The sequence below is a fragment of the Prionailurus viverrinus genome, chromosome D1 (genome assembly GCF_022837055.1).
Source record: "Prionailurus viverrinus isolate Anna chromosome D1, UM_Priviv_1.0, whole genome shotgun sequence".
Lineage (NCBI taxonomy): Eukaryota > Metazoa > Chordata > Mammalia > Carnivora > Felidae > Prionailurus > Prionailurus viverrinus.
In genome coordinates, this window is record NC_062570.1 from 53,373,873 (window position 1) to 53,394,705 (window position 20,833).

The window sequence follows — 20,833 nt, forward strand, 5'->3', positions numbered from 1 at the left end:
GGAGACACACAATCGGAAACAGGCTCCAGGCTCTGAGCCATCAGCCCAGAGCCTGATGCCGGGCTCGAACTCATGGACCGCGAGATCGTGACCTGGCTGAAGTCAGACGCTTAACCGACTGCGCCACCCAGGCGCCCCATTTTTTTTTTTTTTTTTTTTTTTTAAGAGAGACAGAGACAGAGCGTGAGTCGAGGAGGGGCAGAGAGAGAAGGAGACACAGAATCCAAAGCAGGCTCCGGGCTCTGAGCTGTTAGCCCAGAGCCCGACACGGGGTTTGAACCCACAAGCCATGAGCTCATGACCTGAGCCGAAGTCCGAGGCTTAACTGACTGAGCCACCCAGGTGCCCCAAATCCCAGAAATTTTGATGGTGTGCTTGGAGGGTTTAAAGGTGAACAGTGGTTAAGTAAAAGCAAGTTTTAGAAAGTGAGAAGACACCCCACTGGTGCCACAGACTTCATCGGGTTGCCTTTTAGCACCTGTGGCGGTCTGAGAATCGTTTACCCCCTCGTGTGCGCTTGCTTGATGCCAGACGTAAACTCAGTCTTCTAGGCAGCGTTCTTGCACACGTAAGCACGTGATCCTTCTCTGCGGGGAGCCCAGCGTCTTCCACCTTACTCCCAGGCAGTGGTGCCCTGCAATGCACCCCTGCTCCACTCCACCTTCTCTCTGACAAACATCCCTGCCATAGCCTGGATCTTCAGTCCTTTCGAAGACAAATCACGTGCTGCAGGTTTGGGCAGCTCTCCCGTGAAGGATTCACGAGCCGTCGCTTGCCGTGGTCAGCGCTGAGAAACCCTTGAGAGTACACAGAGGGAGCGCCCCAAGAGAGAATCCTGAATGGAAACCGGGAGACCGCCTCTAGGCCACAAAATAGCAAATGAGCTCCGCCCACCTCTCCTGTGAAAAACGGACGCGTCCGCACCACGAGTCTGGGGCTGGCTTGCTGGACTCACAGAGGACCTGTAAAAAAAAGCCTTTCAGGCCTATCATGAATGAGGACGACCAGTTAAAAATTCATGGGAAGATTACATAAAACCATCTGCTGCCTTTATTTACCCCTGTGTGCATTCAAAAGGTGCAGCTGCTCGACGCGAAACATTGCATTGCCCTGCGTGGCTCGCCGGCTGGTCCTGCATCCTGCACGTGGTGGGTGGAGAGGAGGTGAGGGGGGAGGGGAAGACAGGGGAGCACGCCCACCCAAGGAGCTCCACCTGGATCCGAGTGTCTCAAGCACGACCGTCCAGATCTTTCCATCCTGTTGACTCACTCTCTGGAGGAGGTATTGTTCTGTGTATGGAGTTGATTCTGTTGGTGAGTTTGTGTCTGTGTGTGTTTCTTTTTAATCTGAAAACTGGTCTTTGAGTCCACAAGCAACAGCTGCCGCTGCCCATAATTACAATGAAATAACCTGCTTCCTTCAGTCCTTAGGGAGAAAACCTGAAAAAAATAGTCCATATTCTTTTTTTTTTTTTTTTAAATAGTCCATATTCTAAATGGACTTGGGAATGTGGTTTATCTCCCCCTCTCTCCCTATCTACTTGCAACAAGTTTCATGGCTTTACTTTTCCCTGGATTCAGGGGAAGGAAGGGAATTAACCTTTACGAAGCCTTTATCCTGGTCCACGCACCCTGTGATCGTCCTAGCCGTATAAGTGAGTGTTCGAATCCAGTTTTGATGCTTCATTTCTTTCCCCCCTGCCAGGCACCTTCCAATATCCTGTTAGATAGACCCCAGATCTCTCAACCTGGTCCAATTCCATCCGGAGACCTGGGAGGTTTGGTTTTATTAAGATGTTATTGAAAATGTCGGCACATATGTAATTGGCTTAGATTAGAAACCAGAGCTCTTAGCAGGGTAACAAGGTGAAGTATTCTGTGCTAATGGTTCCATGATAATGAGACAGTTTTCAGAGGATCGGATGTGCTCATGGAGGTGTTGCTTAAAAGTCATTCTTCAAACCAGGCCGGGAAAATAAAATGCCACAGGAGCTGCAGCCTCTGTGGTTTGTTTGGATCTTACAATGAAGTAACTAAGGTAGAAAGGCATAACTGTGTGCTAGGAATTGAAGATACAGCCATCACTGTCTTCAGGGAGGTCCCAGGCCAGTGGAAGGGGGAGACATGCTGGCAAATAATTATAAGATGCTGGTAATACGCACTCGGTCAAGGATGTGTACAACTTGCTGTCATTTCAGCGTTTTCCCCCCCTCCAAAATCCATTTCTTCAACTGGGACTTTACGGGGAGGAGAGCAACCTCACTGTGAGAGCAATGCCCACAATGTTGAACATGAAAAGAGAGGAAATTATATGTCCTTACGATTGTGCCAAGGGTCTGCCATTAGCCTAATCCCTTATAGTCATTTGCATTGAATAATGAGGAAATGGAAGGAGCCCAGCGGTTTGGCCCAGGCTGCAGAGCCGGTAGCTGGGTGCGGTGTGATCTGGAACCCCTCTGTTTGCTTCCAAAGCCCCTGCTCTTGTCACCGCACCAGGCTTCCTCTAAGAAAGTGTGTCTTATCCTCTTGACTGTCAGGTGTATGCAGCTCACTGTGCCCTGTAGATAGAATGAGGGAATCTTTTCTCTTTCCCCTTGAAAATGCCCCAAGTTTTAATAGCAGGCATCTTGATGGGAGTGATCCATGGTCATCTCCAGGCTGTGGGTATGACAACCCAGTTCAGGTGTATTGAGTCCTCTGGGCAATCCTTCCAAACAGTGAATGAAGTGGGCCCAGAGTGTAGAAATGCTTGGCCCCTCCTGGACATTGTATGTGCCCCAAGTAGATTCCTGGGTATCCAAAAGATCCTGCCCCAGGCTCCTGAGTCCACTGCTCCTGCTACCATGGCTTAGCTAAGAAGGGAAGGACAAAAGCAATGCTCCCCTCCGAGGCGGGGGAGTATGGTGTCCTGCTACCTTTGAAATTCTTTGCAAGAGACTGCAGTCTCTGGTGATTGGGACCCAACCCAAGGCATTGTCGTATCTCCTTGTTTGTTTCACTTTGGGGAAAACTAACAGAAGCAAAGGTGCTCTGTGCTTAATTCCATCCGGGCCTCTCAAAGGCAGTCCAGGAAGCAATCACATTCCACCACCCTAGGGCAGACAGGATGGTGCTCTGGAAGCAGAAGGTGTACTGGGAGTATCGGGTGTCCTGGTGTCGAGCACAGGGTCACAGCATGCTTTATGGCTCACCTGGAAAGAAAAAGAACAGGGTTTAGATTTCGTCTCCACTGCTTCCTAGCTGGGGGATTAGAGGCAAGCAGCTTAAATTCCCTAAAGTCTCCTTTTCTTGACTGTAAGTCTGGAGGGATAATGCTTGCCTAAGTGCAGTTGTTCAGAAGGTCCGTGAGCTCAAATACCAACCAGCACCTAATACTCTGCCTGGTGCTTGGCACACCATTAGGAACTTACTCCCCTTCCAATTCATACTATGCAAGCCTTGCCAGATTCATCTTCTTACAGTAGATCTCCAGTCATGTCACGTCTCTGCTCAGAAACCCTTGATGGCTCCTGATTACTCATTGAGTAGTGGCTGTCTTCTCTGGCTTGGTCTTCAGGGCCCTGTCTGTCACCTCTCAGGTGTGTCGAACTATGCTCCCCTCCACACAGCCCACATTCTGGGAGGCTGCGCTACACATTCTTTGCCGTGCTTTCGCCTCCTGTGCCTGGCTCCCTCGTACAAAGCACCTGCCGTATACACAAGCTGTCCGCCTAACACTGCCTCTGGTGCAAGGCTGAGCTGAAACTATATGCTGTCCAGTAAGTGCCCCCTGATCTGTCAGCCAAGCTGGTCTCTTCATTCCTCTGTCCTCTCACTGGCTTTCATCTGTATCTCTCTTACAAAACTGCCAGGCCTTACTGTTCCTTGCCAGCCTGTGAGCTTCCTAAGGGCAGGATTTGCTTTTAAGTCATCAGTGCATCCTGCACGACACCTAACTCTCAACTATATGAGTGAGTGAGCAAGGGAATGAATGAATGAATGAATGAATGAATGAATGAATGCTACAATCCCTTCCTAACTGGGTTGCACTCCACGAAATGCTAGTACATAAATACCTCTGAAATCTTCGGTCTGCCCATGAGTATTTTCGTTTCACTCCTAGTCATTGTGGTGCTTATGAGAAATACTTGAAAAAAGAGGGAATTCGGGGATAGGACTTGAAAAAGACATAAACAGGAGAAAAGGTGTTGAGGTTTTCCCTGAAGCCCTGGCAAAGAGGAAGGTGGAAGAGGAGGTAAAGTAGTTCAGCGGCTTCTTTAACAGGGTAGGGATCTTAAGGCCCAGGCAAGGGTCCATAGCACGAACTGTGGCCTGAAGCTACGGAGGCAGAATGGGATTTTATGACCAGGACAAAGGAGAGGGGTTTAAGAGAGACCCTGAGTATTTTGTCTGAGTCACTACACATGACCGGGACCCCTGCAGGACCCTTGTGGGCAAAGCCAAGAGCTCTGAGTCCTAAAACCCACAAGATGGTGGGCACATGGGGAGAGGCTCACACACAGGAGAAAGTGCCTCTTACCCTGCACATTGTTATAGCAAAACAATCTTTTGCTGCTCCCTGAAACTGTGGAGGGTTAGCTTACAATGAACAAGGCATGGTAAGGAGAAATGAAAGGCACAGTAGCCATGACTGCTCATTCAAGATGCCTAAAATGATCATCCTATGCTATGCAGTGTACTGCCCATTTCTGATTTTAGTGAATGTAGTGTGATTTTGAAAGGCTTTTCTTGGGGTGCCTGGGTGGCTCAGTCGGTTAAGCGTCCAACTTTGACTCAGGTCATGATCTCACGGTTCGCGAGTTCAAGCCCCACGTTGGGCTCTGTGCCGACAGCCCAGAGCCTGGATCCTGTTTCAGATTCTGTGTCTCCCTCTGTCCCTCGCCAGCTCGCTCTCTCTCTCTCTCTCTCAAAAATAAACACTAAAAAATTTTTTTAAATAGAGGCTTTTCTTGTTTACCTCTAGACTTTGTCTTGTTAGTTCTATTTCTGCCTAACAGGTCTTCTCTCCTGGGGTGTTTAGGAGGCTGGCCCCTGAAGTTGGGGAAGGGATATTCTGCAGTTGGGCAGAGCCTGGTGAATGTTCTTGCCTAATACAGTTCTATTTTGATTAGAATAACAAGAATTTACAATAAAGAAACGTGAAATTCAGATGAAGCTAGTAAACGGTCACCCTTAGGAAAATTGTGTTTTTAACAGAGATTACCAGTAAGTCCTCACCTTGTAATGGACAATAAAGTCTTCTTAGTCAGGTTCCTGCATATATTTAGCAAATAGGTATTCGGGAAATGTCTCAAAAATAATTTTTACCTCAGATGCCTAAACGCATCTTTCATACCTTGTTCTTTAGCCTAGTGTGTCTTTTACATAAAAAGCCGTTTTGTGGCGTTTTCAATGTGTGTGATAGTTGGTACAGGAGAAAGTAAGCAGATCTTGGGTCTCTGAGAGCCTGTGTTCAAATGTTCTTCCTCCTCTTACAAGTGACCTGAGGCAGATGACTTAAAACCTGCGAGCCTCCCCTTGCTTTTCTTTTGAGTGGGGATACGATTTCTTTTACTCATTTCACAAACTTTCACTGTGTGCAGATATCTCCTTAGGCACTGGGATCACAGATGATTCAAATTCATCATCGTAGAATTCTCGGGGCAAAAAGGACCTCACCAGGCTCAGAGTTTTCCTCCTTCGGATGAGGACACAGAGGCTCAAAGACAGGATGTGATTTTCTAGAGGTTGCAGTGTGACAAGAAGGTGCACATAGCCAGAACTCTTGTGTGTGAGGAACTTGGCCAGGTGACTCCCAACACTCCCATACGGCATATCATAGTGAAGATCGCCATTTTGTAGGGCAGGACGCCATGGTTCAAAGAGATGCAGTGACGTATTTATTTACCTGGTGAATCAATGATAGAACTGTTGAGGGGGGCCAGGGCCTGGTGCCCGTGTTCCATCCCCTATCCCCCACCCACCTCCAGCCTACCTCCTCCATCACAGCACCCAGTCAATCCTTCTTCACAAAACACTCAGTTTCACCTCTGCTCCAAGTGCTTGCGGGGCACCAGGGATTGTAAAGAAAACCTATCTGCAGTCCCTGCCCTTGAGGGGTTTGGTCAGGCAAGATGATTTCTCCCATGGCACAAGATGAGATGGGAGAACAGAGTATACCAGGGCCGCCCAGGAAGGCTGCATAAAAGAAATGTGTTCCTGTGAGATTCACAGGGTATTTGGGACCCCCCCCCCCACTTCCCCCCCCTCCCCCCTGTCACCTCTGTTGGTGGGACCAGGAACAAGCCCCTCCCCTCATTGGTGTGTGTTTGCAATGGCTACTGGTTAGAAATCTGTGGGAAAGGGTCCAGGGCATCTTGCCACCTCACTCAGTAGGGTCTGTGTTCTCTGCTTTAACAGAAAGGATCCCGCCCTGTCCTCCAGGATCCCATGGCCCTGGAGAGAGGGCTGCAGGGCCCAGGGACACTGCTGACTCTTCAGAACGTGCTGACATGGAGCCAGGTCAGTCCCCTTGTCTGCTCTGATTTTCTGTGTCATCAACTGCAAACCTGTGGTCTTAATGAGAAGTGCCATCTTGGAATCTGAAATCGTGCATGCTTTTTGGTTGAAGGCTTTTGCCACTAAGCAGCATGGCAAGTAGAGGAGGTCAGCCCAAAGTGGAGGTGGCCTTCTCAGGGAGCAGATACAGTAAGAGGAGTGCTGGGTGCTGGAAGCCAAGCCAACAGCCGGCACAGTGGGCAGTGGCAGGCAGGGCCCGGGCATCCAGGTGGGATGTGATGTGGGGGCTGGTGGCCAGGAAGCACCACGCAGGTCCAGGACCACAGAGGCAACAGTAGCCATTGGGATCATTCTGGGATCCAGGAGATCAGAGGCTGTGTCCAGAGTCTGATGGTCACATTTTGAGCTTAGCTGGGGTGGGATCAGAGGCACAGTTGAGAGTGGGGCAGGAGGAGGTAAGTGGATGGCTACTGGGACAGGTGGGCTGGAGGCCAGGTCCAGCCAGCCAGAGTGGCTCTCTGGAGGCTTTTCTTTATATTGCTGTGCAGAGGAACAATGGAAAAAATAGTACAAAACACCTGGGTTGCATCAGAAAAGCAGGAGGATGTTTCTAGCTAGAGAAAGTCGAATCATGATGGAGGCTAGGTCATGGTGAAGAAGGCTGAAGAAGCAGAGGAACCAGGACGCAGGGAGTAAGCACCTTACTGAAAACCTACTATGAACCAAACACGATCTCTTATCCTCCCAGCAGTCTTGCAAGGTGGACGCGGAGTCTCACTAGGCTTAGTTATGCTCTATGAGCAAGTGTATTTCCTGCTCATGCTACATGTCTGACCAAGGGACGTAGAGGACTGTGCTCTACCTAGTGACTCGAGCCAGGCTGATGAGAGCTCTGCTGTGTTTTGGGTAGAACCTGCAGCCACCTTGGTCTCTGTAACACAAGAAGAGAACCAGAAGATTGAGCACTGGCCCTTAAATGCTTTGGTCCAGAAGCGCCACACGGCCTATGGGCCAGAATGAGTCACAGGGTCCAGCCTGACTCCTCGGGCTCTGGGAAATGTGGGGAAAATACGGTTATTTGATGAGCAATGATAACTGCTTCTGCCACCGTAGATATTATTTCTGTTTTACGGGCCAGAAAATTGAGGCTCAGAGAAATTAACTGTATTGTCTGAGGTCTTCCAGCTAAAAAGTGCTGAAGCCCAGATCTTACATAACCTCTGATTCAATCATTTATTTAGCAACTCAACAAGGACACACTGAATGCTCACAATAAGCCCAGCACCCCGCTAGGCTCTGGGGAGATAACAGGGAACGGAAACAGAGCTGGCTTCTGCTGTCAGCCTGAAGCTTGTGTAACTACAGCCTGGGATAAGTGTTCAGCCATACCCACATGGCTCTCTGAGGAGATCTGTTAAGATTATTAGCTTTCCATATAGAAGGGCAGGTAAAATGGGGTCATATTTATTGAGACATTGTGCCAAGTACTTGATTTAGGAATCTCATGTAACTCAGGGAACCCCATGAGGTAGTCCTTACAATTCCATTTTTAAGATAAGAAAACTGAGGTCCACTCAGGGAGGTAAGGTAACTAAGCTGAAGGTGAACTCATCCACCACAACCATGCTTGCTTGTAATGCGTGAACGTGAGAAGAAAAAATTCAGTCTCACCCTCCCACACCATTGAAACCCAGGAAATGTGCTCTCTCCTTCCTCCTCTGTACTCCCCATCCCCGCCTTTCTCCCCCAGGTTCCCCCAGCATCCTGTCGGGTGTCACATGTGGACACAGCTTTCAGCAACAACAGAGGGAGCCTCGTGGAGGCCAGACATTGATGGGGGGGAGAGAGGGGATCGCTCATCCCATGTTGGTGCCACCCATAGAGCTGGGCCCTGAGTGAGGCTTGTTGAACTGAAGGAGAGAGGGAAGGAATTTCAGAAATCTAAGTAGTGGGATCTGAGTCTGGCAGGGTGAGATTGAATCTGAGCCTTGGGACAGGCAGATTCTTCTGTCTAGAATGTTCTGCTTTTCCTCTCTGGCCTCCTCTCCCTCCCGTCCCTCCTTTTGCATGCTGTATTATATTTACACTGACTCCATCAGCTTCTGTCCCCTCCTCGGCTTGTGTATCCACCTCCTCTGTCCCCACACTGGTCTAAGCCATCTTCTCAGGCCTGGATTATTGCAATGGCCCCTTCATAGACTCTGCTACCACTCTCCCTCCCAGGGGTCTGCCACATCAGATCAGATCACTTCTCTGCTCAAAACCTGCTGTGCACCCCCATCTTTGGCGGAGAAAAGGCCGAGTCCTCACTGTGACCCACTAGGACTTACACCAGCCAGCCCGTCTCCTGTCCAACCCCATCTCTCCTATGCACCCCTCACTCACACCATTGGCCTCTTCACTGTCCATTGAACCATAAACATATTCCTACCGCACAGCATAAGGCAGAGATGCCTTTTTTCCAGTCTGGGGAAAGGCTCTTTAGGCAAAGGAAACTGCAGTGAATAAAGCGAGCAGAGCACGCATGCACCGGAAAGTGCTCAACACAAGTGTGTGAGGCCAGTGGTGTGAGCAAGGTAGGGGAGGTGAAGGTGGGAAGCCTGCACCCACCACCCCATGCAAGCGGCCATTCTCCCTTCCAGTCCTTCCTGTGCCTTCTTCCACCTGATCTCGTCCATGTGACGTTTCTCTCCACCTGCTGCATTGTCTGTTGCTCTGTAAGCTTGTCTGTGGTCTGTTTTCCTCAGTGGAATATAAGCTCCACGAGGGCAGGGACTTCCTTTGGGTTGTTCCTGCAGTGTTCTTACTCCTGGAACAGGGACTCCATAAGCACATATTGAATGAGCGAATGACTGAACAAATAATTTCACAACAGATTCCACGTCGTTATTTGCTTACACGCTATCGTTTGTACCCTCCTGCCTTTATATGTGCTGTTCCCCCTTCCGGGAATGGCCCCACTGCCATTCTCCCCTGACTAACCTCGCATTCTTTCTCGCTCACTCTCACTGCCCAGGAGGGCGAAGTCCCTGCAGCCCATGGCCCAGGCATTATCCATCCATCCCTGAGAGCCTGAGATTTCAAGGCCAAGCACGGCTCCTCATCCTCGAGCCCCCAGTGCCTGGGGCATAGCTAGAGTCCCATTATTGTTTATTGGCTTGAGTCAAGTGGACCAGAGCGTGTGTAGAATTGCAGCCCAGGGGCCACACCCTCCTCCCCTGCATGTAGCCTCACCCACAACCAGGAGGCAGGGAGCCCTTGTTGCCAATTCAGTCTCCTCCTGCTTACCGCCTGCCTCAGAGATCAGGAAGATGAGGCAAATGGGACACTAATGAAATTCAGAGAGAAAACTAAATTGGGAGGTGTTGCAAACACTGAGGAGGAGGGAGACTGGTTTAAAAGGATCTCTCCAGGATGGGAGGGGGAGTGCAGGAGTGGAGAGCACTGGAGTAGTGTCCCACGTTTCACCTTTGACACCTGTGTGTGGGGTGATCGCTTTAGCTCTAGGGGCTTCACTTTTCTGACTTTAAATTAGGAGCCTTTTACTTGATTGACTCATTTGTTCATTCATGCCTTCCCACCAACTTGCCAAAAAAGATTTGAGTGGGTTACCAATCTTAAATTGATTAATTAATTAAGACCAAGAGCATTTAATGCAAAATTAAGGCAGAAAGAAAGAAAAAGGGGAAGGGGAGAGGAAAAGGATTTCCAGAGTCTCTCAGAGAGGGAGTTCCTGGGAAAGGGGTTACAAGCCACTGACCTGAGGGTTATTTATTACAGGTTTCTTATGACACGCCAGTGGGGTTGTGGATGTTAATGACCTTTAGGAATGGAAAAGTTCTGGTCAAATGATAGTAATGATGACCAGTGTTTCCGAGTGCTTTCACATCCACTGTCTGATCCTTCAGTTATGGCATTGTCTGCTGTGTGCCAGGAATCCCCACAGGCACTTTTTCTCTGTCTTGTTGAATGCTAAAAGCACCCCGAAAGGTAGTCTTTTAAAGCCCATTTTCGAGATGAGGTGACTGGGTCATCTCTTCAGCAAATGGTGCTGGGACCAATGGCTATCCACGTGCGAAAGCAGAGAGTGGGACCCTTTCCTCACACCATATACAAAAATTAACTCAAAATGGACAGTTGATCTAAATGTAAGAGCTATAAACCCGTAGAAGAGAACATAGGCATAAATGGTCATGACCTCTAATTAGACAGGAAATGGTTTGGCACACACAAAAAGGAGGAAAAAAATACATAAATTGGATATCATTAAAATTAAAAATTTTTGTGCTTCAGAGGATACAGAAAGTGAAGATGAGCATGGAATGGGATAAAATATTTGCAGTCATAGATCTTAGAAGGGATCGTATGCAGACTCTATAAAGAACTCTTAAACTCAGCAATGAAAAGACAAAGGGCCTAATTCAAAAATGGGCAAAGAGTTTGAATAGGCATTTGTCCAAAGAAAACAACAGAAATGGCCAACAAGCACATGAAAAGATGTTCAACATTTTTAGTCATCAGGAAAGTTCAAATCAGAGACACTGAGTTATTTGTTTGGGCCCTGCCTTCCTGACAGTGTGTGGTCAACACACCTCCCTGAACTTGGCGAAGAGGTTAGTTACTGCTGAGTGAGATGCCTGGTCTGCCATTAGGGTTTTGACAGGAAGGGAAAGAAGAAGGAGGAACAGAGAGCGACAAGCATGACAGTAGGGTCCAGCCAGGGACAGACTGCCTGTGGTCTCTTTTCCCAATAATGGGCAGAAATTGCCCTCTGAGAATGCTTTCTGGGGTTAGTTATGCATCTGGCTCTCTTCACCGTATTTCCTAAAGCAGTGGCTCTTAAACTCTCTGGTTTCAGGACCCTATTTGACTCCTCCAAATTATTGAAAACCCCAAAGAGTTTTTGTTTATGTGGATTATGTCTGTTAAAATTTGTCAAAGTGGTAATTAGCACTGGGGAAAAATGTTAAAATCATTATTTATAGCTCATTTAAAGTAACAATAATAAAGCCTTATATCAACATAAATAACACATCTTAATGAAAAATGACTTTTCCAAACAAACAAAAATGTATAGAGTGGCATTGTTTTATATTTTGGCAAATATCTGGCTTAACAGAAGATGTATCTGCTTCTACATTCAATCTAGAAAACTCCACTGTATACTCATAAGAGGACAAGGATGAAAAGGGCAGTATTTTAAGTAGCTTTGACCTCACTGGCTTCCTAAAAGGGTCTCAGGGACCAGTAGGGATCTCTGGGCCACACTTTGAAAGCTGGGCACAAGAAGTGAGATCCTTACTGGAGTTCAGCAGGGAGTGCACAAGTGGTCATCTGTCAGTCTGGTAAGGAGAGGAAGGGATGTGAGGACAGTCTGAGTGGAGAGATAATAGGAAAATGCCTGGACTGAAGCCTGGCTGTGAGGCCTCAGGCCTTTGCACATGATAACTCACTTGGCCCAGAATGCCTTCTCCCCTCTTGGTCTACCGGCAAAAATCCTCCTCGTGCTTTTAAGGTTAACTTTGGATGCACCTGCCTCTGGAAAGCCTTTCTTACCATCCGTGACATCCCCAAGGCTGGGCTGAGCCCTCCTCCACACCCAGCCTACTGATGGGTGCCACTAGGGTGAGCACTGCAGCTGGGGAGTGGTTGGGAGGTTGAGGCCTACGGGTGGAAGCCCTGGGGTCCAGGCAGAGGAGCTGGGGCCTTTTGTTACTCTTGTTTTGGAAGTGAGAAGCCATTGGAAGTTTTTGCACAAGTCTCTACTTGACGGTTTACAGATTTATGTGGACAGAGGACTATGGTCACCAGCAGACAGATAAAAGTCATCCGCTACTAATTCTAATTCACTAGCAGATAAAGTAACGTCACTACTCTAGAGGAGAATGGGAAATGAGGGAAAGAAGGAGGAATTAAACTAACAGCTAACTGAGCACTCACTGTTGTGCCAGGCATGCATCATGTTTATTTAATCATCATAGCAGTTCGGGTATTTCCCCTGTTTTACAGATGAAGAAACTGAGGCATCCTTCCCTCTCCCCTCCCCAAGGACACCTTCCTGCCTGTAAGCGGCAGAACTGGGATTCAGACATAAGTCAGTCTGCTTTTAAAGCTCATGATTGCTTTCGCCACCGCTCCCCAGGGGCTTGGCCCCATTTGTCTGACCTCAAGTGTTTACTGTTAGCACACTGCTTTTTTACTGTTACCACACTGTGTTTCCATCATCTCTTTCCAAATACACTCTTTAGCCCTTGGAAAGTTGAACAAGAACACCAGTTATGCCTCTTTGTTCCACCCTTTTGGAGTCTACCATGGCCACTTCCCCACACACAGCAGACAGTTGATGATCTCCTTTGTACTGCCTCCTTTTCATAGAAGACATGGCCACAGTGGAGATATTAGCCAGTGGGGACACTAATGACTTATTGGGTGGTCAGCTCTGCCAGAACTGGCCATCCTGGTTGGTGATCACAAGGCTCAGAACAGATCTTCTTCTTCTCAGGATCATCTTGGAGATAAAATCCTGTATGGCACACCCCAGTTCTTCAATCAATAGTGAGTGTGGCAAGCCAGGCTGATGAGGCTGACTGTACTGTCACATATGGTGTCGATTATGTCAGTTAAGCAAAGACAAATGAATATTTATTGAACTCCTACTATGAGTTGGTATCTATAGCGGGCGCATGGCATGTTTCTATCCTCGTTATGAAAACCATTATGTCTGGGACTCTATGAGACCGTTTGGGCACTGGAAAATGGGGATACTCCTGAGACACAAGAGTATCATTTGCTCAGGGACATAGATGTCTTAGTACGTGGAGGGGCTGGGGTTTGAACCGGGTCTGTTTGGGAACATTACATTGTCCTCCACATGCAGAGAAAATGCTGAGTCTGGTCTCAGCACAGCAGGGACCCGCAAGGTTCAGCAGTGCCGAGCAGTGCCGCAGTGACCCCCGGTATCCCTGTGCTGGCTTCAGGCTTGTGCTTCCCAGACCACCTTTCCTCCGAGGTTCCTTTTCCCGCCCTGAGTTTGCACCTTCAGCTTTGACTCAGAGCACCTGGAATGCCCACCACTCTACCATGCCACCATCGTCTTTCAGCACCGAGCATCTCCTTGGTCAAAGTTCCTGGGCCGCTTGAATACACAGATGGTCTTAGGGAGAAAGAGGCAGGAGCAGGTCACTTAAGATGAAATCCGAAAGGTGTCACAGATTTGAGCTTGAAACCCAGGAGTTCCCTGTTTGCTCAAAAAAAGAAATCCCTATAGGTGACCACTTTTGGTCTCAGTCTTTGATGCTTCTTCGGGAAGCCAGGTGAGGACGCCAGCCCTTCCCCGGGCCTGCAGGGGTTGGGGTGGCAGAGTGACACAACCACTGCTCCAGATGTCACTGTCCTTCTGAAACCCCCATCACATCCTTATTTACCTGTCCCCATCCTTGGGTGGTGCTGCTGTGAAGTCCTGGGTGTGCAGGATGATCATAGACCCATTTGCAAGCCAATACCTGGTTTATTTCCAAACAGGAAGGTCAATGTCATTATCCTCAGTGAATTCAATGACCAAATCCTCATAATGGTAGAGCTCTTCCTGGTGCTAATTGTACCTTCAGCTGTACATCTCAGTGGCCAGTTAAACCAAAGCAGCAGATCATGGCCTGAAGGCCCTTTTCTGAGGCTGTGAACCTCTGTCGCTGTACTACTGCCTTGACTTACCTGCTGTGAAATGGATGCCTTTAGACATCTCCCACCCCCCACTGCTTTTGTGAAAGCTCCCTTGGTGGAAAAGAACGGTTGAGTCACCATCTATAAGCACAGAATCCTTTGCCTCTTTGGATTCTAACCATGGTAGAAAAGCCGAGTGTGCAGAAAACGCTCCAGGGGTGAGAACAGACATTTGTTGAGTACCTATTATATGTCAGCCACTGAGCTAGGCATTTCACAGTCCATTTAACCCTCACAACTACCAGGGAGGTAAGCATTGTTATTTCTGATTCACAGATGGGGCCATGGAGCCTCAGAGAGGGTCAATGACTTTAAGTCACACAGCTGGGAAGTAGGGGGGAGCCTGGAATTGAATCAAGGTCACCTGCTACAAAACCCAACTTTCTCCCACTGGGTTGAAAATAATAAAAAGAAAGAACTACAGTTTGTGGCATGCTTACAACACTCCTGACTTGTACTAGCTCATTTAATCCTTACAACAACTCAGTGATATTAGGTACCATTATCATCCCCATTTCGTACATGAGAAAACCAAGGTATAGAGGAGTGCTTTCAGAATGAAGGATTTTCCAAAGGGTATTCAGAAGGTAAGCCCCAGCCATCTGTCACTGCTTGCTGTTCTGTTACAAATACCTATTGTCTAAAATAAGCACAGGCCTTACTCATAGAATGCACTTACTATTTGGTTATTGATAATGAACTCCATGGTATTCTTACCTGCCCACTGGAACACCTATTCTGGTCGCTGTTGACAGCCTAGACTAGCCATTGAGCTGTCCCTTGCCATGGGAGACTTCTGATAGGTCAGAGAATCCTAGTGCTAGATCCCAGATGTTAAGAGTCCAGAACATGGGCTCTGGAATCAGATGAGTGGAGACCACACATGGCTTACCAGCTCTGGACTCTGGGAAAAACTACTTAATCCCTCTCTTCTTCAGTTTCCTAATATGTGAATTGGGTATAATAAGAGCCCATACCTCAGTGAGCTTTTGCAAAGATAAAAAAATCATGTAAAATGCTGATAGCCAAGGGTAACACAAAAAAACAGGTGCCCAATGGATGTGATCTGTTGTATTATAGAATATGAGTTAATTGAGTTGGACTTAGGAGGTGATCTAGTTCCACCCTTTCACCTGCAGATGGGGAAACTGAGGCCCAGAGATAGGCAGTGATTGGCCCAAGTCACAGAGCATTTTAGCTTTCTCATTCCAACACCAAAGCTTATGCCAAAACTGTAAGCCAGATTTAGAACAACAGTTTGGAGAAGCCCATACATCAGCCCTTCCGTTTCTAGAAGTTTTAGTTGGTTATCTTTCAGTCTGCTTTATGTTTTTTGATAGTCTGTTCTTGGCATACTTTGACTACTTGTATATATTTCTTTAAATATTGTACACATTCCATTTTCTGAATCTGATCATTTTAGTACCCGTGGCATTCCCATTTCTGATTCATTTGTTCATTGTTTCTGCTCTCTCTTGCTTGTGGTGGCTTGTTTCTTCACGTGCTCTGTGATTTTTGTTTTCAATTGTGGATTTATGATCGCTAAAATTTTGTGAGATTCCTTTGAGGTCTCAGCTGAGAATTCACTGCTCCAGAAAGGATTTGCATTTATTTCTGTGAGGTACCTGGAGGAACCACCAACTTGGGGTTACTTTAAATTAAATGCTTGGCTTGGACGTGTGTGTGTGTGTGTGTGTGTGTGTGTGTGTGTGTGTGTTCCTGGCCACAAGGTTAACACATAGTCAAGTTCCAGACCCACATGAGGGCCATTGTGTGATTGGAAATTCTCAGCCTTTTAAAATTTTTCCTTCCACTCTATCCGGGCCTAGGGTCAAGTTTCCTTCCTGCCTCCTTCTTCAGAGTGGGATTTTATGTTTTTCTGATTCACCTGTTCACCAAAGTGTAAATGTTTTTTTTTTCTAAGTCTTAGCTATACATGAGAGTCTCAGTTTCCCTTCCATCTTCTGCAGGACTGTGACTTTCCTTGGCTCTTTAAAAGCCCCAGGGGCACCTGGGTGGCTCAGTGGGTTGAGTGTCAGACTTAGGCTCAGGTCATGATCTCAGAGTTCGTGAGTTCAAGCCCCACATGGGACTCGCTACTGTCAGCACAGAGGCCACTTAGGATCCTCTGTCCCCCTCTCTCTGCCCCTCCTCCACTTGCACTGTCTCGAGACCTTTAAAAAAAAAAAAAAACTAACCATCCCGGGTCACTAAGAAGCAGGAGATATCTCCAGGCTTGTCACCCACTCATTGCTTGTAACTTGTGAATTTGTGCTATCTCGTGGTTATTCTGACCGCTAAGGATTTCCATCTCTTTCCTAACTGCTCAGCTCTATATTTAAAAATAAATTTGTTTGTTTATTTAATCTGGCATTTTTCTGTATACTGCATTAGGGTGAGTAATCAGCTACACTGTTGGAAATAGAAGTGTAGAGCGGCCACCCCTGTCCTTCCTTGGTGTGAGCATGGGACTTCATCAGTTAGGGTTCCCTGATTATTACTGGTTGACAGTTTTTCATATTTTTCCCCTAGGGTCCACAAAGTATGCTCAGAGAGCCGGGGGGGGGGGTGGGGGGTAGGTTCCATACCTTACCCACGTCCATACCCACGTCCATCCCTCTTATCATCACCATCTCTTTCTGAGATCTTATCCTGTGCTCATCTCAGCCCTCGAAAGGGCCTAGACCAAGAACATTACTATAGATATTGCCAAATGAAAACTCTGGTTTCATGAAAGACACCCGAAAGGTACCACATTCTGAAGGCATGGCTGCATGCTGTTGTTTGATCCAGCCATCCCTGATGTGGTCTTTGCTAAAGCATTAACCCAGGGCAGCAAAGACAGCACAAGCAACTTTAAATTCATTTGCCCTTGGGGCGCCTGGGTGGCGCAGTCGGTTAAGCGTCTGACTTCAGCCAGGTCACGATCTCGCGGTCCGTGAGTTCGAGCCCCGCGTCGGGCTCTGGGCTGATGGCTCAGAGCCTGGAGCCTGTTTCTGATTCTGTGTCTCCCTCTCTCTCTGCCCCCTCCCCCGTTCATGCTCTGTCTCTCTCTGTCCCAAAAATAAATAAATGTTGAAAAAAAAAATTAAAAAAAAAAATTCATTTGCCCATTAATTCATCCATTCTACAAACATTTACTGAGCATCTACTACATGCTGTGCCCAGTTAGGCTTTGGCATACACAGATGGATAAACCACACTCCTTCCCCTTATGTACAAAGACATGTACATGCACACTAACAATGGAGTTTGACCATTGCTTTGGCAGCTCAGAAACTGGAGGTGGAAAGGCGCTTAACCCAAACTCAGGTGCAGATGTCTTGGCAGGCTTTCCGTAGGAAGTGGCAGGTGAATCTAAAGTATGAGGAAGTGGGGGCACCTGGGTGGCACAGTTGGTTGAGCATCTGACTCTTGATTTTGGCTCAGGGTCACAATTTCATGGTTCATGGGATCGAGCCCCACATCAGGCTCTGTGCCTGCTTGGGATTCTCTCTCTCCCTCTCTCTCTGCCCCTTCCCTGCTCATGTGCTCTCTCTCTCTCGCTCTTTCTCAAAATTAATAAACTTAAAAAAAATTTGAAGTATGAGTAACAGGTAGCAAATCTAGAAACAAGAATTCCATGGCCCTCAAAAGAAAACATAAACGCTTCCCTTGGGAAGAAATGGTCCAGCTAATTTTCCATTCCTGGTCTTGGTCTGTGGGCAAGCCTTGCCCTCTTCCACTCTGGGAACAACACTCTGAGAACCACAGGTACAACTTAGACATTCTTAATGGGGCACCTTCATTCCCAAGGGCTAAAAATGGTTCCCAGAGGGTGGGGGTGAAGAAAATCATAATTATTATACTGGTTTGGGATCCTCCAATGGGTCAGTATACATAAACAGATATTTGGTGTATCTGCAGTATTAACATTTTATAGGAAGAGGGAGGGATTTGGACAAATGTCTATAAAGCCTTCCTGGCAGCAGGGGGAATGAAAAGAAAGACTGAGCACCTCTAATGTAACTGAATAAACAGTAGCATTACAGCCAGATGTGCCTACGTTCAAAGCTGCCTCCCTCATTTAACACCAACTGTGGACAAAATTCATTACTTTCCCTGTGCCTCAGTTTCCTTATCTGTAAAGCAGGATGATAACATCTCCGATCACAAGATGGTTCTGAGGTTTGAATGAAATGATACGTGTCACTCTCTTGGCCCTTAGTAGGTACTCAGTGAATGTTATTAGGGGTGACCACACTGCTCCCATCCAGCCCACACACGCATGTTCCAGGGAGGGCCCAGAGCTGATGAGATTTGCCGAAGGATTGGTTTCCAGTCTCTGCTGTAGGCCATGAGCAGCACGTGTAAGAGGATTCTCTTCTCTGGGACTAAGTGAATGTGCAGTGTCCCAGAAGCTCTTGGCCTGAGAGAGGGATGGGGTGATCCATTTGAGTTATCAAAGACAACATTTTCTGGTGCTTCCTTCAGAGATGCAACTAATATTCAACTTATTTAGAGCGATTAATGAGAAAGAAGCTGAGACATCCAGGTGGAGTCGAAGCTTATTAGTGTTTGTCTTTTAAGGGGAGAGTTTGGGATTTTCCCATGGATTGTGAGTTAATTTGGGGACCTCAACCTGATCTCTTGGTGTCTTAGACTTTGAACCAGCATTTGGGGAAGAAGCTATTGACCCAGGACCAGCCAGGCGGGGTATGAGCAGACTGGGGTAACCCTGGGCAGGGAGGGGTTGGTTAGCAGGGACAGTTAGGAAAGGAGGGTTGGGTGACCCTTCCTGGTTACCCTACAGCTCTGTGCTTCCCTCTGTTGACATCCTCACTAGCGCTCCGAGATAGCATGTGTAGATGAGAATTACCTAAATAGTACCTGGCATGTAGCAGACCCTCATCACACATATATTGGATGATTAACTGCCCGCCAACCCCAAAATTATAACATTTTTATTTAATATGGGTTAAGTGTTTTACTGCGTTACCTCACTTAACCCTTATAGCAACTCAACTATTATTTTCTTCATAATCATCCCCATTTTATAGATAAGGAAACTGAGGCTGAGTTTTAGGATGTTTTCTCAGACGACTACAGTGCAGAGCCAGGGGAAGGCCTGACTCCCAACCCTGGCTGCATATCCGCTGCCAGTACTGTGTATCCTCAAGGGCAAGGCTGGACTCCGGCTCAGTTCTAAACCCCAGTGCCTGGCACAAGAATGGAGGGAAGAGTGCTCCTGTCCAGCAGTGGGCACGCTGTCTCCCTCGTCTTGCCGCCTTCTGGGACCACTGCTGCCTCAATGCCCATCTGGGCCTGTCGAGTCAGACTGACTGGCAAGACTCCACCTCCGTGTCGCTGACGCACGGCTGGCAGGGCCCAAGCCTGGGAGCCAGGGAGCACTGCTGTGCTCTGTGGAACCAGGCAGAGGGGACTTCCTTCCAACACCAGCTCCATTTCCCTGCAAGGCCTGTCCTCTGCAGCGAAGAACAGTGTCTGGGCGGGTTCATTATCTCTGCTCTGAACATGTCAGGGCCGGGCCTAGCAAATCCAGACGTGGCCTGGAGAAATGCCCTGCCGCTCTCTCGCTCTCACAGCCTCAGACTACCCACCCCACCCGCCTCCCCGCCACCGGAGGAAACATGCACGAACAAGAAAGAGGGGTTTGGGAGGCACTGGAGACAAACTAGGCTCTAAGACGATAAAATAATCTCTCGCTTTGTAAGACATGTTGCAGTTGGCCAGTATTTTCCTGCACATCCTCTCGTTGCTCTTCGCAACAACCCGTTGAAGGGGTGGGGAGTTGTTTCCATGTCAGCCAGGGCAGTGAGGGTGTGCTCCAGGAGCAGGTGTGGGGCTGGAGGGGCCTGCGATGTCTCCTCACCCAGCTCCTCCCAACCCCGGGCCCGAGGAGGAAGGGAGTGTTCTGCAGCTCTCACAGGGGGCAAAGGGCAGAGCCAGGACTTGAACCTGGAACCCACTGACTGCAAAGGCTGTGTTCTTCCCCTGCATTGAGTGGGCACATCTCAGAGAGGAGAGAGACACCCTGGGCAGCCGCCGGGCCCAGAGTAGCAGGTAAAATCTGGGGAGCCTCACAAAGGACAGTGTCCAGGTTTGGAGTAGAGGGCATTAGGCTTTATTGCACTTGCCTCTTGTCTTGCAACTGTGTGGTGGGTTCTGGTCTAGCCGTGCCCAGGAAAAGAAGAGAGGAGGTCAGAAGCAAAGCAATAAAACCGAGGAGCTGGGCCTTCAGAGATGTTGAGGAGGGAGCCCACGGTGGCCTCCAAGATAGCACCCCTGCAACAGAGGTCTGCTTGTGACCCTCTCTACTTAATGATTTCTGTGGCTTCCTCTTGCCCTCCAGAGGAAGCCCAAACTTCTCACTGTATCGTAGAAGGTCCTATGTTACTCTTTTCTCAGAAAAGTTTATCGTAAACAGCAAAGAGCTTGGGCTCTGTGTTTAAATCCTGACTCTCCTACTTCCAAAGGGTATCGTCCAGAGCAAGTGTCTTAACCACCCAGTGCTTCTGTAACTGTGTGTAAAACTGACATAGCAGTGGGGCACCTGGGTGGCTCAGCTGGTTAAGCGTCCAACTGGAGCTCAGGTCCTGGTCTCCCAGTTTGTGAAT

General features: G+C 48.1%; 1 protein-coding gene across 1 annotated transcript in view; it reads left to right on the top strand.

Annotated features, from left to right (window-relative positions):
* TENM4 (teneurin transmembrane protein 4) overlaps window positions 1-20,833 on the top strand; it is a 747,207-nt gene that overhangs the window by 224,566 nt on the left and 501,808 nt on the right. Inside the window, 1 exon segment of the mRNA XM_047823379.1 lies at window positions 6,399-6,500. The gene's annotated coding sequence lies outside the window, so the exon portion shown is untranslated.